General features: G+C 38.6%; 1 protein-coding gene across 2 annotated transcripts in view; it reads left to right on the forward strand.

Annotated features, from left to right (window-relative positions):
• The window catches only part of kank4 (KN motif and ankyrin repeat domains 4), a 72853-nt gene that overhangs the window by 30146 nt on the left and 24426 nt on the right, over positions 1-18281 (forward strand). Inside the window, exon 1 of one of the 2 annotated variants that reach the window (XM_075485841.1) lies at positions 12094-12229. The exons of the other annotated variant lie outside the window; for it this stretch is intronic. The gene's annotated coding sequence lies outside the window, so the exon portion shown is untranslated. Of the gene's footprint in view, positions 1-12093; positions 12230-18281 lie in introns of those variants that run through there. 2 annotated transcript variants of the gene reach the window in all.

An 18281-nucleotide genomic window follows, 5' to 3' on the forward strand; every position in this document is an offset into this window, starting at 1 on the left:
TGAGCAGGTGGATACAGATTTTCAGAAAAATTCATACCACTTCACACATACAAACAGCTCTCAGACAGCATAAAGTGGGTCCAAAAACTAAGAGGAAAGTGAATATCTGGGACACCTGCAGTTTATCAATTGAGATATCATTTTAACCTTCCAATCCACTGAGGTTGGAGCTCAAATTTTATTGAACCCCCATCTATCAAAACACTTTGCCCCATGGGGTGTACCTATTTCTATAGCTAACCCCCTGCTCAACTCACCTCATTATGTCTGTCACTGTCTAATAGAAGTCATCTATCTCTGCAGCAACCACAGGAATAAGTAAAGGGAAAAAGCAAAAGCTTTATTCTATCTGAAAGACAAACAGAAAAACAGAAGGCGAGGAGTGAAAGAAAATGTGAAGGAAAAACATCAACATTTTAACTGAGAACCAAAGGAAATATTTCACAGTAGAGGCAAAGGTCTGAGACAACGGCTCAGCATTTGTGTTGCCATGAACATGTCAGGCTATCTCAGCCAAGCAAACCTGATACACAGATATTTCCTGTTATAAGATATAAGTCTGTTATAAGATATAAGTCTGTTCGAGCATTTGAGTTGCATGGAGTCAGTGGTTTTTGTAACCACTTAATACCAATAATATTTTTCTTGTTGAGGCTTCCAAAAAAAAAAAAAAAAAGGACCAGGTCTCACTCCCTCATTTTTCAGTGTATGGACCTAAACCTTACTTGGATAGGGATGTTTATCATGGCCGCCACTTTCATTCATATGGTAGCACATTTAAAATAAAACTAAATGCTAAAAGCTATACACTACTTTTGAAGTAATTTTTGGATTTTGCGTACAAATGCGATTAATCGTGATTAATCAGGGAAATCATGTGATTAATTAGATTAAAAATTTTAATCGTTGCCCAGCACAACATGCAGTTATGGCCTGAATCACAGACCTGAAACTGCATTAAAAACAAATTGGGTTCATCAGAGATGGTTTATTGCTACTACAACAAATAATTTAAAGAACTCTCTCAAACTCATCTCTTTAATTTTTTTTTTAATTTAAATTTCTGCACTCATTATTCTCTACATCATTTTAAATCCTAATCACATCATGTTCATATTCATGTCGTTTCTTCCCACCAAAGACGTCTTTCTGTGTTTGTTTGACTTTTTTTTTTGGTCATAAGGCGTTAAGAGAAAACAGCCTAAAGCTTTCAAATGGCAGCAAAATGACGAAAGCCTCTCAAATAATCTAGTGAAAAGAATATCTCCCTCCTTCTCTGGAAGCACAGTAACAGATCTAACATGTGTTTTATAACATTCATGTGTGATATGCAGCTTTGACGCTCAAGCGGAGCACTGACTGCCTCCTCTGCAGTGGGGGAATGTGATCGCCGGATTCAAGGGTTCATTCCTCTTGAAGCAGACGGAGACAGGAGCTGGAGATTGAGGCAGGTACAGGTAGGCAAACAGGAGCGTTTCCAGGTGAATGCTGAATGGAGCAGTCGGTGAAGTGAGTGCTCATCAAACACAGCTCCAAAGCAGTCCCCGGGTCAGAGCCAGTTTGCTCAGTTTATTTGAGTCGCTGGCTCTGATGCTGCTGCCACAGCAGATGGCGCTGAAGAAAGATGGCACTTTCCACCACAGACTTATAAAAGATATGCAGCATCTTGGTGCAGACATTGAAGGATCTAAATTTCCTTCACTGGTACAGTCTGGTCTGTCCTTTTTTAAGACAGCTTCAGCGTTGCATATCCAGTACAGTCTGCTGCCCAGTTAAATTCCCGGGTGTTCCTCAATCAGCACTGATAATGATCACTTTTTTGGTTTTGGCAGCGCCTCGTGTAGTCTGCCTTTGTTTGGAGCACCATTTGTGCATGTCATCAGAAAATAACGCTATGCGTTCGCAAGCTGCAATATGTAGGTGTCCAAAAGGGAAATGAGTGTATGGCCAAATTTGATCTGAGATAGGGTCAACTGCGGTAAAAATGGTGTCAAGTTTGGAAAACAAGCTTGTAGAGCAAGTCTGCAATTACCCAAATCTTTGCCACAGGACAGTGACGAATATGCTTGTGAAAAAGCTGGCGAGAAAAACATTTCAGACAAGTGTATCTTTTTACCCATAACCATCCACCAACCCAAATCTATGAAAACAAGTCCCAAAACAAGACTTCTTACAAAGAAGCCCAAGATATCTTATAAGCAGATCTGGCAACTCTGGACCGGAAGGCATGGATGGTAAAGAGGAAGGGTAGCAGTTTCACCAGATGGTGTGATTAATAGTGTGATTAAGGTGTATACATGACTTTAAAGTGATTAACATTGGCATACTCTGCACAGCTTAATGTGACTATTGCTTAGTGTGAATATGACATTATTCAGGTTAAAGTGATCAGAAAATGCTGTTTATAAGGTGTTTTTTTATTCACAGTAAGGTCAATTTCTTATTGGATCATTGCTTTGCATTTAAGCAAGTGATCTTTTGCCATAAAACCAACTGTTCCTTCTCTGTGCAATCCTTCCGCCTGCATTACTGTGTTGTCTTTAGTGTGCTTTTCAGTGTGGGGAGGCAAATAACATATAGGTGGATAAGGAAGGACAGTAAAAAAGTGAAGGGGTTTAAGCCTGGCCTACTATTTTATAGTCATGGGCAGCTTTTACTCTACAATGTCATTTAACAAACCTCTAACCTTTTGGTTGTACTTAATCTCTTAGATTAGTTTGACACTTGGCTTTTTCAAGATAGGGACCCATGGAGAGTGTCAGGAAAGATAATATAGTGGGTGGAACATGTGAAAAGGGCTGCAAATCAAACTTGAACTGTTGAAATACATGGTAGGAAGCTTAGCAAGCTTAGTCACCAGCCTTGCCTCTCCTTACATTCCTCTTTTTCTTCTTCTTTATTGAAAAATTTCTCCTCTACCCCACCTCAGAATGATAAAAAAAATAATAAGTAGGAGTAAAATACCTCACATTCTTCTTGTTTGCTTATGACTGGAGCTAGTCCAAATAATTTATTCCATTGTTATCAGCAATTATGCAAATCCCTAAAGCCATCCTCAACATATGGCCCCAGTTTTTAAAGATTCAAAGCATTTAGTTTTAATCATAAAGACTTAAGCATCCTATGTCGTGATTTTCCCTTTTTAAGTCAGGAAAACATTAAATAAACACAATAGACCCCTTGAAGGAAAATAAAGATAGTTCTGTTTTATGTGAGCAATATTCAGTGTTTTGGACTATTACAGACGATAAGATGAGTATATGTTGTATAAAATGATGTTTACATTCATATGGTTTTAACCCCATATTCTGTCAGGCCTTCTTATTACCATATGATAGGCTTAAAGATTGAGGAACCGCCAAATAGATTAAATCACTATAGCATCAACACACCTCTGACCTACAATGCATTATTCCTCCCTCCTGTTTTCACTTGTGTTAGGAGAGATTCCAGGGAATTGTTCAGACAAGGTTGTGACCCCATGTAGCTTCATGTTAAAATCAACAAATTGCAGTCACTGAGAGTATAGGTTGCCACCTGGCAAACTGCTGTTTTTTTACTAGTACAGGGGGGTACTGTCAGTGACCTTGATAGATTGTTTTAGGGGGTTAAATTGACAGAGGATTACGCTTTTTTTTTTTTTTTTTGATGTTATGAAAATATCTATTATCACCACAAAGTGCAAGCTTTTCTTAAACCTGTCCAAGTAGCTTGGTGGCCTAAACTTGGAACAGCAAAAGTAATGAAACAAGTAGAAGCCATCCATCAATCATCCTATTCAGAGCGGTGGGGGGTGGGGGTAGGAGCCCATCACAGGCAGGGTACACCACAGACAGGTCCCCAGTCCATCACAGGGCCAACACAACAACCAAGCGCATTCACTCACTCCTGTGATCAGTTTAGTATCCACATAGAAACAGCAACAGACACACACTCAAGATAAATAAAAAATATACAAATATAAATAAATTAAAATAAAAAGCTCCCATTCAGGACTTGAACTCCACACTCTGCTGATAAAAAAAAGGCCTGTCTTTGAGACCTCCAACATTCTGAGTGGACTTTAACATTTTCATACAACTTGTTATTTCCAAACATTAATATATGTAATCTTGGAAGTCACTTGCAGTCCACAAAATTTATATTTTTCTTGAATCATCATCACCGCACACAACATTCTCATACAAATCCCCCACAGTATAAAAAGTAGGTCTTATTTGAATTTTTTTAAGGTTTGTTGTCTCATGAAGCGATATCAATTTGCTTAATTTTTAGTACGTATCTAGGACTCCAGTTAGGCTAACATCACACAATAGAAAAGACAACTTTAGAAAAAGGTATGTGTCTTGGATCTGATCCTTTTGTGTCCTTTCAGAGTAAGGGTATGATGAGAGCAAATGAAAAAGGCAGGTGACGGACAAACACTGGGAAGAGGTCATGATGCATGGATGGGTTAACCAAACTGTGGCCTCATTGTTTCATCATTCCTTTATCTTAGGGCAACACTAGACTTTTGTTATGCATACTTCTAGACCTGTAACTGCCTTAATTTGGCTTTATGGTCGCTTGACATTTTTCTGGTCTCTTCAACGTGACAACAAATTCATGTGCATTGCTGTACATGCGCAGGGCCCACAAGGATATTTGTATTTATGACAGTTGTGTCACATCCCACAACTCTAGGGGGAGGCAAATTCTCTAGTGTTACTTTAATGTGGTCATTTTTTTTTAGGTCTTGTGCAATGCCCTTTTGTCCAAACCCATAATCTGTGCTGAACATTTAATGTCACTCCAAAACTAAAGTTAACAAGAAAAGTTAAAAAGAAAAGAATTCAATGAATCAAATTAGTTAAACCAAGGCAATTCTGGTAGGAGCAAGGGAACATGACAGGACCGTTAAACAGAGAGCTGCGGCTACACGAAAATGTTTTTCACTGTAAACGATACTTTTTCTTATCGTTTCGCTGTCGCGGCCACACGGAGCCGGCGTTCCCACTACCCCAAAACGATAGTTTTTGAGAACGGGTTCCAGAGTGGGAAAGTTTGAAAACGGCCTCGTTTCGTTTCCATTGTTACAGCTAAAACGTTTTTGCGTCAGTCAAACGTTGACGCTGTGAGCCAATTTTAACACTTCTCTATTGTCTCACAGCGTGGCGTGACACAGTGGCGTGTGTACTGCATCGTTTCATCGTTTTCATCCGTTTTCGTCTGGACCTGAGTCTTTACAGCAGCCGTAGCCGTACGGCTACACGAAAACGAAACGAGGTTTTTTTTGAAAACGGGTACGAAAATTCTTGCGACCACACGGAAACGCGCTGCTGTAAAGACTCAGGTCCAGACGAAAACGATGAAACGATGCAGTACACACGCCACTGTGTCACGCCACGCTGTGAGACAATAGAGAAGTGTTAAAATTGGCTCACAGCGTCAACGTGTGACTGACGCAAAAACGTTTTAGCTGTAACAATGGAAACGAAACGAGGCCGTTTTCAAACTTTCCCACTCTGGAACCCGTTTTCAAAAACTATCGTTTTGGGGTAGTGGGAACGCCGGCTCCGTGTGGCCGCGACAGCGAAACGATAAGAAAAAGTATCGTTTACAGTGAAAAACGTTTTCTGATATTTTTAACCTGAATTTTATGTATTGTTTTATTTTTATTTTTAATGTTTTATGTAGTTGAATAACTGTAAATCATCTGCCCTAAGCATATGTGATGGGCTTGGATTGATTTCTTACCTCAGGGTGTCTGTCCCTCAGGTGATAGAGTCAGTTTTCCACTAAACACCAATTCCACTGGCAGTTTGATCTTCTGCTCTCTACAAGCCAAACTGTCCTTGAGCAGGACATTCAGCCTCAAGCTGTTCCTGATAGCAGGCCAGGACCATTCAGGGCAGCTCCACTTGTGTATGAGTGAGATTATGATGTGAATAAGAAAACACTGGTCTGCCTTTTGAAAAAAGCATGTGAGAATCAAAACTGCCTGTTGTCAGTAAATCAGACCCAATCTACCTGCAGTCAGTTTAGTATTTCTGTGTTCTACTGTAATACTGATATTTCTTAATGTTTTCCACTGCAGTGTCAATCGTAACTGCAAGTTCTGATCATTTTTAGGGCTTTCAGTGGTTTCTGGCTGATGGTCAGGAATAGACAGTAGCATGCCAATAAAAAATGTTCTGTGCCTTGACAAACACTTTAAAATGCAAATACAATAACAGACATAAACTATCTCAGTGTTTCATCCTCCTGTGTTCTGTTGCTGTGGTTTTCTTGGATGTAGTGATTGTGAGTAATATTAGAGGCCAGCTTGCTGACTGCTATGTATCGCCCCCGCGGGTCAGCATAGTTCAGGTCGGCAGAAAGAGGCAGTCTGTGGGAAGGGAAATCAGGTTACTGCTCAGCCATATTTCACGTGCACTTGAAGATTAAATTGTTTTTTGTCTTTTTAAAGTGTTTATGTTTTTTTTATCTCTCTCTCTGTTTTAATAGTTTTTTTCATTTAAGTTTTTCTTTGACTTCTTTGGCAATTTCTCTCAGCCAATGCTTACTGAAGAGTGCCTTGTCCAAAATCAATTAAAGTTGATTATGTTGTGACTGAGCTTTGGGGGCACTGTATCGCATCTGGTGAAAACGTGCATGTTCAAAAACTTCTCTGATTAAATTTCTGATACTGATACACATCTTCATCTGTGAAGTGCATTGAACCAGCAAGAAATGGAATAGATTTTTTTGTGTTGTGGCTTATTGGCTAGAAAAGTCAGAAATCGTGTGGACAATTCATGGTCATGTAACATCTGCAGTGCTTCATCTGTGAACAATCGGAATTGCATGTGCTAGTCTGTGGTATGGAACTATTTTGCTGTTTTTTTTTTTTGCTCAGTTCAGTTGTTTACATTTTTCACACTGCGGAAAGCGCTGAAGCTGTTGTTATGCACATGTTGGACTGTGGCACAGATGCTCTCCCTCTCCATCTCTATTGGAGCTAGAATGACACATTGTTATATTTAGCATGGACTGTAGTAAATCTTGTGGGGTTCTGATGAGAGTCTTAAATGACAGGGCAAACCACTTAAATGTGCTTTTAGTATACATAAAGGGTGGCATCTGGGTTAGTCAAAATAAACAGAGTAGAAATGCAGATGGATACAGAATATTGGGCTAGAGTAGAACTCTGTTTTCCTGTTGTTGTTTTCTTGCATGAGAATAAGAAGGCCTCTGCCTTCTGCATTTATTTTTGCTTCTCTGTCAGCTGGCACATTTACACAGTGACTGCACCTAGATATATGGTACAAATAGAGATGAGAATGCAAATATGAGTGAGGTAAGGCATGAAATTCCTCCATGGGTCTAGAGAGAAAGTTTAAGACAGTCCCTTAAAAGCAGTGCCTTTAGTTATTTTATTCTGTTAGCATGCATACTATTAAACTGGGTGGCCAATGAACCATAAAAAAAAGTGTCAGTTATGGATTTCAAGCTGTAGTCATGGGTCTTTTGAGCTGCTTTTGACTTAATCTTTTTTTCATGTGCATGCACCGCTCAAGATCGTTCAGATGATTTCCACTTGAGGAGGGAGGTGTGTACTGTGGTCAGCTCTGAGGGCGTCTGTTTCAACGTATAAACAGTCTTTTCCCTGCCTGAAGGCCTTATCAGCAACTGGCCTTCCTCAGGATATCTGCAAGTCATAGACGCATAAACACAGAAACACATACGTCTGCCATGGGAATTCTGGTCATAACCTGAATCTTATTTTATTATTATTTTCCTGGTTTCCGAGTGTACTGTTGTTTGCTTGAAGAATTCAGATTCACTGCTCAGTCAGCTGTCAAAATTTCTTTTTTTTCTGGCTTTTTCAGCCAGAACCCCCTCCTCCCACCCAAAAAAAACCCAAAAAACATAAAAATGTCAAGACCAGTGCACCATTTCACTCTTAAATTACTGAAATTTGATCGTATTATGCCACTGTCTCTCCTCCTTGAGGAGTGTGTTATAAAGTAACACACATTCACCTACGCACAGAACTAAATATTTGACCAGACAAACGCTTTCTGGAGCTAAAAATTCACTAGTAGTGTCTGCCAGCAACACTTTGTTCGAGTGAGTATGTTCAGTGTTATTCTTGTCTCGTGTCTACATGTGTGCTTTTGTGGAAGGAATGAAAGAACAGAGCAGTGAAAACAAAACAAAAAAAATCCAGCACACATTCTTTTTGTCGATAGGGATTTGGTTGATATCAAGGTTATCACGACCTGGTGCTGTGAGACCAGTCAATACTAAATATGGACTTAGGCTAGAGAGTGTATACTCAAACAATGATGTATGTATGTATGAACTCAAGCAATGATGTATGGTCTCAGTAACACATACACACGACAAGTGATGTTTGTTATGAATTAAAACCAGATTTAAGGATCCATTGAAAAAAACTTGTGCTCAAAATTGTAAATCTGCTTGATTAATGAACCTACTGTAATGCTATAAAAATAATACCAGGACTAAACATTGCTGTACTGGTGCAAAATATGATGTATCCCCTAGCAGATCATTGTCTCACAGGTGAATTATTACGTTACTGAATAAAATCCTAACAAAAGTTTAAAAAAAATCGACATTAAAAAATAAATAAATAAATTAATACCAGATTTTTTTTTAAGGTGTAAGATGCAGTACCATTTTCACACCCAGGTGTTGTTGCGCAGAGATAATGTACATCCTAAAATTGAAAATTTGCAATTAGATAACTTTATCTGTACTCATCTAGTACTTTTTTTGAAATGCTAACTTTTATGGATGTGATGTTTGAGAACTGTGAGCTTTGCCAGTAAAAACAGTTTATGGTATTTTGCACCCACTTAGAAACACTCACACACCAGCTGCAGACAACACATGGCTAATTGTCCGTTGCAGGATTGCATAAATCTCGCAGTTCCAGTGTTCTAAAACTGTGGCAACAACACGCAAAATGATGTTACTGAGCATTTTAACTGATAAACTGCAGTGTTTACGACAGCATAATGAATGATGATGTTAACTGCTGTTCCCAGAGCTAATATCGTTTTCTAAAAAGTGCCTGTTGATTTTAAATATCTGACAATGAAACTCCATTTTAGGTAGAACTGAAAAACAGAAAAAAAAAACAGGTGCTTCGAGGTTTCCACAAACCATTAGTTATAATTAGATACAGCATTTTACAAATATTTTTGAGAGCAGAACTCCCACAGTTGTTAAAACATTCTGTATATGACTTCAAGCTGTTAGACTAGATTACGTGTTTATAGGCTTTGAAGTACAGCAGTTTTACATTTTCACACTTACGCACAGCCAGACACATTCAAACACATACATTTGCAGAATCCTGGGGTGTCAGACTTTGCAGAACACTGCCAGTCGTTATTTTAACATTTTAACTGTGTACTTTTGCCTGAGATGGAATGTTGATACAAAATGCTTTCTTTAAACATACATTATGCTCTACACATGCATGTTGGCTAGCCAATTTTAATTACTTTACATCATAAAGGCAGGAGTTTGTCCACACCAAGGCATCCATATTAGCCTACTAAGTTGTTGCATGCAGCTAGTCTCTGCAGTAAAGCTACTATTCTTAGAAATACTTGGAATTATTTTCACCCCATAAATCTTGGTTTGTTTTAACATCCCAATGGGAACTTTAAACTGACAGCAGTTGATGGGGACCACAACAGCTTGTTAAGGCTTAAAAGTGTTTATGGTTAGGATTAAAAATAGGTCAGGGTAATGATTAGTGTTAGGTATTCACTTGTTGTGGGTTAGGATAAATGAAGGGTCAATGAAGTGTCCCACAGAAATATACAAACAAGGCTGTGTTTCATATATCACAAGAGTGCAACAGGCAGATGCAAAGCTTTACATGTGTGGTTTGATCAGAGAGCTCACTGAGTTGGAATGTCATTATGCTGGCTGATGTGATCCCATAAGGTGGTCTCTGGCTAATTCCTGAGGGTCTGATTCTCTGAGCAAATGGCTCATGCCTGGTCATGCCGCAATGCACTATTCAATATAAGAAAGACCAGGCGGTTCCTGACTCAACAAGCTACCCAGCTCCTGGTACAAACCATGCTTTTTCCTCGCCATGACTACTACAACACCCTCCTAATGGGGCTCCCGGCTTGTATGATAAAACCGCTACAGATGGTCCAGAACGTGGTGGCGCATCTGATTTTTCGATGTCCTGAAAAGGGAATGTCACATGTTCATTGAGCTACACTGGCTATCTGTGTCTATTTGCATCAAATTCAAATGACTAATGCTAGCCCACAAAGTGATTTCTGGGTCCGCTCCCATCTATATCAATGCTCTCATAGAGACCCGTGTTATCCCCCGACTCCTTCATTCCTCCAAGGAACATCATCTGGTGCTTGCCACCCCCACCTTCAAGAATCTCTTGAAAACTCTACTTTTCTGAGAGTACCTCCCCTCATAATAAACTAATCACTCACTACCCGTATTACTTATCATCCACACAGACAAACAAAAGAAAAATACATCTGCTTTAATTGATTTTTGCTTTTTTTGTAAATGACTTGAGAGGCATAAAAGAAAAGGATACATGAGGACATAATGATCATTTTACTCATATGAATGATCACATGAATGATCTGTTTCCGTTTGTGAAGAATAAATATGGCCAATTCTTGCCGACAAGAGAGAAGAATCAATGCACACCAACTCTAACTTGAATTTTATCATTATGGTATTTACATGACACGAGACAGACAAAAAGTGTCTAACCTTGACATACAAAGAAAAGACCAAAGAGCAGTAAGACTCCAAAGGTCCTTAGAGTTTAACATCTGATCACACCTGACAAGAGAAGGCTCATGTGATCAGCAAGAGAGAAGCTTAACCCCCTAGGGTACATTACACCCTGTTTCACCCCACTGCTTTAGATGAAAGGATGTGAACCAATCTTATGCAGTGTTGGGCATATACATGGAGGGGAGGATTTAGTCACAGAATCTGTGACCAATGCCTTAGTTTATGTCTGACTAAGGGTTTGTGTGTGAGTCAGCACCCTTAAGATGAAAAAGATGTCTTCACATGAACAGTGTTGTTCATAACACAGTTAAGAGGCACATTAGCAGTTTAGCCTACAACAGTGTAAATGTTAACAAACCAAAATTTTCCTCTCAGTCTTGATTCAAATTAAATGTGACAGCTTTCCCATATACCCCTATGATTAAGTCAGGTGCATATGTGCACTCACATGGCATGCCAGTGAAATGTGCGTGTTTAATGTGTTGTGTGCTTGATGCTGTGCTGTTTTTGGGTGGGTGTTAACTTATACTCGCTGTACGAAGAATTAGCATTTGTGGACTGAGAGATCGGTGCAGGAAAGATAAAAGAGGACCCATTAGCCTGGGCAGTTAGCCGATTTTAAAAGGCAGTAAATTATTTAACTCATTTACACTACAGAGCCCTACTGGGCTCACTACGGTTTACTCATCACAGCTTTACTGTTAGTGAGCCAGTCAGGGGTATCTAGGGGGTTTACTTGTTAGATTTGACAGGTGTATGAATATGTACCTTATATCCCAAAAAATCTTTCTGGAAGTTTCTGGAAAGTATTTTTTTGATGCAGCGTTGATCTGGACTTGGTCAAAATTGGACCCATGTGGCCCTGTGGCAGCACAGTGGGGGTAGATTTTACTCCAGTAATAATTAGACTGGTGCATGGCGGGAGTTCACTGTAGGGCGAGCCGTATGGCTCCAGGCAAACATGCAGACATTACCACACATGCACTTACTACACAATAGTTGATGGATGAGTGAACACAACCCAGCACCAACAAGTTTGCATTGGCTTCAAAATACAAAAGACTACTCTGCTTAATATTTCCTTTGTGACCATTTGCACTAAAGGAAATCCTGTATTTTACTCAACTCTCTTCCCAGTTACAGTTGCTGCACAAATAACACAGGGAGAGGTGGTGGTTCTCTGTTGTGTGTTTGCACATTTTTAGTTGCAACTGGTAGAGCTAATAGTTTTACCAACTGTCCTTCTCTTCTCTTCTTTCTCTTCTCTTCTCATCTGCATCATCTGCCAACACGTCAGCCCTTTCCCACCCTTTCACCCTCCTTTTCTCTGTTTTTTTCTTCCTTTCTTTCTTTCTCTCTCTCTCTCTACAGACAGGGTCAGTAGCTTTCACAGAATCAGAAACAGGAAAAACAGGAGGTGAGAGGAGCTCCATGGCAGGTGAGAAGCAAATTGCACTCTATGAATTAACTCAGATCTTCTAATGTATCTGCCCATTTTCCTTCTCTTTTAATCATGCTATTTCATTTCTTTTATCTTTAACTCTTGTCATGTCTTGTGAATATTTAACTCTCTTCATTTCTGTGTTGACATCTGCCATGATTAATTTGAATTTTTTTACTTTGAAATTGCTAATGTAATCTGTTATACCCTCAGCTCTCCTTTTCTACTATTTTTTTCACTCCAGTTCTGCAGGATGACACATAGTTTACACATGTTTGCCTGAGATATAAAGAAAAGTGTGAAAAGATGAAGAGGTAGTGTGCATTTGTGTGCATTTGTGTGCATGTGTGCCGTATGTCTGTGGTATTTTTGTGGAATAAGGAAGTTAATGCTCACCATACATTTTAAGCTGCTGACATAATGAGGAGAACTTAATGGTCTGGCAATACACAGTACTGTATTCAAACACACAATTTAGTGAAACGAGCATTAAAATACTCACACTAGTAATCAGTAGGGTTTTTTTTTTTTTTTATTTAATTTTTTTACAGGCCGTAAGTCTAATTTGTGTTATCCTACCTGTGTATTTTTCTGGAAGTGGAGGCACAGCTGGGAGGTTGTGATCATGTCAAAAGAGTGCATATTTATGTGTTGATTTGCTCCCAACTATTCTGTCTGCTCTGTAGAATGTGCTGCCATTTTGGACCACTACTTGCCTGACTTAATACTTTGCTGGTGTCTGGCTAAGTCTTTATTACAAGGAGAAGATTTATGTGCTTGCAAGTATTTTGCTTGCATGCACAAAAGTCTTATTTCATGAATGCCTGACATTGTCTAATGCTAGAGGACATAATCTTGTAGGTGCCTCATTTGTTTTGCCTTTGTCAGTAAGTAATGAACAGGGAGACATATTTATTTAGAATTCATGTTTCTGTGAGAGTGTTTTAACTCATACGCTTTGCTTATCTTGTGAGTAATTTCATGTAAACTCTATTTTTACAGTGGCGCTGTAATGTCTGTGAATTCTTAAATATGACCTGAAATATCAGATTTTCACCCTAGTCCTAAAATGTAGATAAGTATAAAAGGCTATTACTTATCTGTGGGTGGTTCAGTAAGTAAATCTCCTGGGCTTAAAATAAAGGTGAAATTAGAGTCTATTTTCAGTCAAAATGATTATAGTGAGGTGCTCTGTTTCTCTTAAATAGCAGGGCTATATCAAAGTCAGAGTTTCACAACACATTATTGTAGATATGTCATTACACAAACAAAGGAGATTCTGAGAACTTAAAAATAAGAATGGCTCATCAGGCTGGAAAAGGTTACAGTACCAAGTTTAAAGAGTTTGTTCGCCACAGATTGGGACAAGTTCAAGACCATTCTTATCCGACATCGGATGTAATAGCGCACAAGGTTGAGAGCCCAAAAAGAAGGGTAACTTCTGAGCAACTGAAGTTCTCTTGCATTGACTGGTGTTAATGTTAATGAGTTCATGATGTAAAAAGCAGAGCACACAACTCAGCAACTTTAATCAGCAGCACACTGTCATGTTGGAGAATAAAACAAGTAGATTACCAGCAGTTGCCTCATTTATTGTGAGACAAGACAAGTGCATCATCAGTTTAGATTAAGACAGGTCAGTATAAAAAGAGAGTGGAAACACAACACTGATCAGCAAAGAGATCTGTGGATGGAAACTGTACCTCCCAGTAAAAGACACGTGACTGTCAGAGGCAGAGAAAATATTTGTAAGTTTAACTTCAGGAGAGCCCTGAACGAGAAAAATGTTCACAGCAATCCTTCAAGAACAAAAGGCACTGGTCTCCAAAAACTGCAGTGCAGTCGATCTTCAGTTTGCTGGAAAGAGAACAGTGATTTACAAAGTAAGAAATGTATTCTGTTGGTGAAACATGGTGGTGGCAGTATTATGATTTGGGCCTGCTTTTGTAAATTTAGTAAATTCGACAGAAAATTATCAAGAAATCTGTTCATGAACAGCATGTCAAGAGAAGAGGTCACACAGGAAGACGGCAGTTCTAAAGATTAGGCATTCCACTAAAGTGTGGTAAAATAAGAATAAAGTTAATGTTTGGGAGCTTCCAAAGCTCTAATCTTAATAAAAAAAAATCTTACAAATGGGCCTGAAACAAGCATACTTTGTCACCTAACCTACAGATATCCTAGAGTTGTAACTGTTGTAAGTACAACAAGCGAAATGTATCAAATGTTAATAGAAATGTTTACTTATAGTTATTTTTGCACAAGACTACACCAATCATTTTCCAATAGAAATAAATTGCTCAGTACCTATTTGTCTTGTGTGTTTAATTAGATTCTCTTTATCTTATTTAGGATATTTGTAACAAGTATGTTTTAGAACTTGACAAAGATTCAAGGCTCATTGTATGTGTGAGATGCTCACTGTAAATGATCCAGTGTTCTATGGTAACATATTCTTTTGTCCTTCTCTGACATATTTCTCTTTTATATTTTACCACCAACCCCATCCTCTAAATCTGACTATATAACTGACTCTCCTGATATCATTCTTTTAATAGATTTATGCCCATTTGCCATCTTGTTTCTCTCTCTGTTATCTCTTCTTCTGCCTCCTTTTCAGTATCCTGCAACATCCGCTACTGTTGGTATTGTCAGATGGCCAAGTGCTAATTAGCTTCAACACTCTCATTTACATCCATCAACGGAAGCAGCCTTAATAATAGCAAAGTTCCAACTAGAGGGGCTTGTGTGCTCCAATGAATAATAGATGTTGTGTCACTTCCTTTTTCACTAATGAAAGCAGGCAACTGCTTCTCATACTGGAAAACCAATACAGGGCTGTGATGGTAGTCTTAGGAAGGAAGCTGCTTTCATTCGGTGTAGGAAGGCATAAAGATCAAGCAACACAGAAAAAAAGATAAGTAACCGTTTTAAGGAAGGTGTGGTGAAAAAGTTATCTTTTCCTAGACAGAGGCTTGACAGAGGTGGTAAGCAGTCAGGTCAAGTCTACGGCATTGCAGATAGTCCAAAGGGCATCTTTTTAAGCTGTCACAAATGTTTTACATTACCCCTTATAACATCTTAATTTCTGTATTTAGAAATAACCAATCATTAAGTACATGAATCTTAAGACTGATAATGAAACAAAGATTTGATTCAGAATGTTGTAGAAATGGGTGCATTTAGACAGTGATCTGTTATGTCAGAAGTGAGTCCTTGCATCCTTTATTTTAGTGTACCTACATGGTGCATAGCAACATGGTAGTATAGCATATTTTGTGGGAGCATTATTCCAAAAATCTGAGTTAAACAGGAAGACTAATTGGAAATTGCCATCAGTTTGCATCCTGTACACTCTACACACATCATCATCTTTTAAGTATTAGGAGTAATTCATGGATTTTACAGTAACTGATGCTTTTACACCCAATCTCCTTTCTGTATATGGGAGAAAAAACCTGCAAGTAACAGTAGACAGATTTAAAAGGCAAAGGTTTGCTCCTTTTGGTTTCTTTGGGTTTTTATTGTGTGTGTGTAAGAACCAATTTCTATTGTGTGCCCTGGGCTTAGACAGGAAATCATTATATCAATCATTTATTATTTAGAGTGCAGAAACAATGTTCAGTTTAGGATAAAATAATGAAAACACATATTTGTAGAAAGACATTTTGTTTCTTTGTCTCTGTTTGGTTCTACAAATGATTGACAATCAGTAAAAAATTGAAGGAAACCAGGTTCTCTAAATGCATTGTCCATACAATTAAGTATTGTCCAGACAAGATCTGCTTATTATAGTTAAAATTCAAGTTTTGAATTAAACTATCCAGTACATACCTTAACCTGTATTTGCATTTCATAGCAGAAAATTTACAGTTTGATCTTGCCTATAATAAAACAGTGGTCCACTGACTATGGCCCTGTGGGATCATTTTGACATCATTTAAAGACCCCATGAACAGAAGTTCCTTGTAATCCTCTCTGTGGAGTTGAGAACCAGATGTTGTTTGGCACAAAGGGAAAAATCCAGCCTCTGCTGAATACAGACTCTGTCAGACTGGACTTTGCTAGATCATAACGGGTTAAAACTCAAAAGAGGATGTCTGGAAGATAAACTAGACTGGATGTGAGGAAGATTAAAGGCAAGTTGACTCAGAATGTATCCTACAAGGACAGTATTGCCAATGTACTATACATAGACAAAGATAATCTTAGACAGGCGTGGGATGGACCAGACAGTTCTCAAATATCTGTTGTAGAGCAGGGAGATTGATCTGTTCCTACAGAGCAAACACACACACACACACACTATGATGTGCGATATCAAATAATCCCTGTTTTTATGATGTGGATGCTAACAGCATCTGTCATTTGATCTGGTTCAACAATCATAAACTCTGCTGTTCCCAGTTGTCATGTTGGTGATTTTTCTCAATTTTCTCAGGTCACTGCACAGGAGCATCTACATTCTGTGTTATGCCATTATGCAAAATTGTCATCTACAGCTGCAACTCACTATATTGAAGTAATTGAGTCATCAGCTGCATCTCTCTGCCTCACACTTGTATCATAGGAAATTTCTCTATAATGTTTAATTTACCGTAAGGTACCACGTATACCCAAATTGGTCTCAGAGCAAATCATGAAATGATAACGATAATGATAATGAAATAATAATGATAAAATATATTACTTGTGAAGATGGATTCAAGCAGTTGGAGAATGTCATCTACAAAAAGAAAGCTTAGTGGAAATAGTGCAAAGTAAAGAATTGTGTTGATTGGGTAAATGTGGCTTTTACTGTAGAGTCATTATCAACAAACCCAGTCCAATTACCATTACACAAATTGTTCTTCTTTTGCGACAAACTTCTAAACTATTTAATTTGACTTATTTTAGTTTAGTTTCCTTCATGCCAGCATCTCTGGTAAAGAGATAAAGAAACTCCAATGATAATGCAATGTCTGATGTTGAAAACTGCTTTTAATCAAATAACTTCAAATGTCGGAACTCCTTGGTTACCCCCTTTGGATGTGTTAAAATTATACTGGCAATTTTGTGCCACAGTAGAAGTGTTTTTATCTTGTCTGCAATGTCTATCAGTGTGTCTCTGTCTGCACATGGCTTGAATTTGTTTGCGGAGAGTTGGCATATTAAGCTGGACAGTCTGCTTACTTTCTCAGGGTAGTACAGGGTAAACAGAGATAAGTGGTCCCATGTCAGGGCAGTGATAACGACTTGACACCTGCGTTATTGTTGCTCGACTTGCCTGTTTCTCTCATCTGCAGCTGCTTGCAGTTTTTCACAGTCGATGAACCCTTGCTTTTCCAGATGCAGCTGCATGTAAGAATGTGATATATTCATAAGCATTTTCAAAAAAATGATGTATACAATGAAAAATATGAGAAAGGACATCTTGAAGAGCTGGAAGAGTAGGAAACATAACAGTAAGCCTCTCTGCATATATGAGATATGAGTACCGCTGACACTCCCACTGCAGCCTCTTTTGCACTAATTTCTTCTCCGCCCACCTCTTGTCCCCTGCTTGCTCTCTACAATCTTATTTCCTGCTGGTCTGTCTTCTGTCCAATCCTGCTTTGTGTCAGTATACCACTAATTCAATCTCCAGTACACAGGCACTGCAATGTAATGACCCATGACATTCAATTAATGCTTCTTGGTGAGTTAGGTCAGCAGTAATTTTATGTGTGTTGATGTGTGTGTGCGTGAATCCCTCAGAAGGTGTTGTGTGTATAATTTATCAAGGAAGGTAATCAGTATAACCTTACTTGATATCCTCACATACTTGACTTTTGCCTTAATTAAACTCAAGTGTTTTTGAGCATTTATCTGAGTGTCTTCTACCTTCAAAATAACTGCAAAACACAACTATTATGCATGATTAGGTTTCCATGTTGGTGATGTATGACAGCCCCTAGCTGTCAGTGTGAGCTTATTTACTGTACTGTTATTACTCCTGTCTTCCGGCCTTCACATTACAAACATGGTTGCCTCTCTCCCAGCTGTCACATATATTGGATTGGCGCTGACA

This window comes from Odontesthes bonariensis, chromosome 15 (genome assembly GCF_027942865.1).
Source record: "Odontesthes bonariensis isolate fOdoBon6 chromosome 15, fOdoBon6.hap1, whole genome shotgun sequence".
NCBI classification, from domain to species: domain Eukaryota; kingdom Metazoa; phylum Chordata; class Actinopteri; order Atheriniformes; family Atherinopsidae; genus Odontesthes; species Odontesthes bonariensis.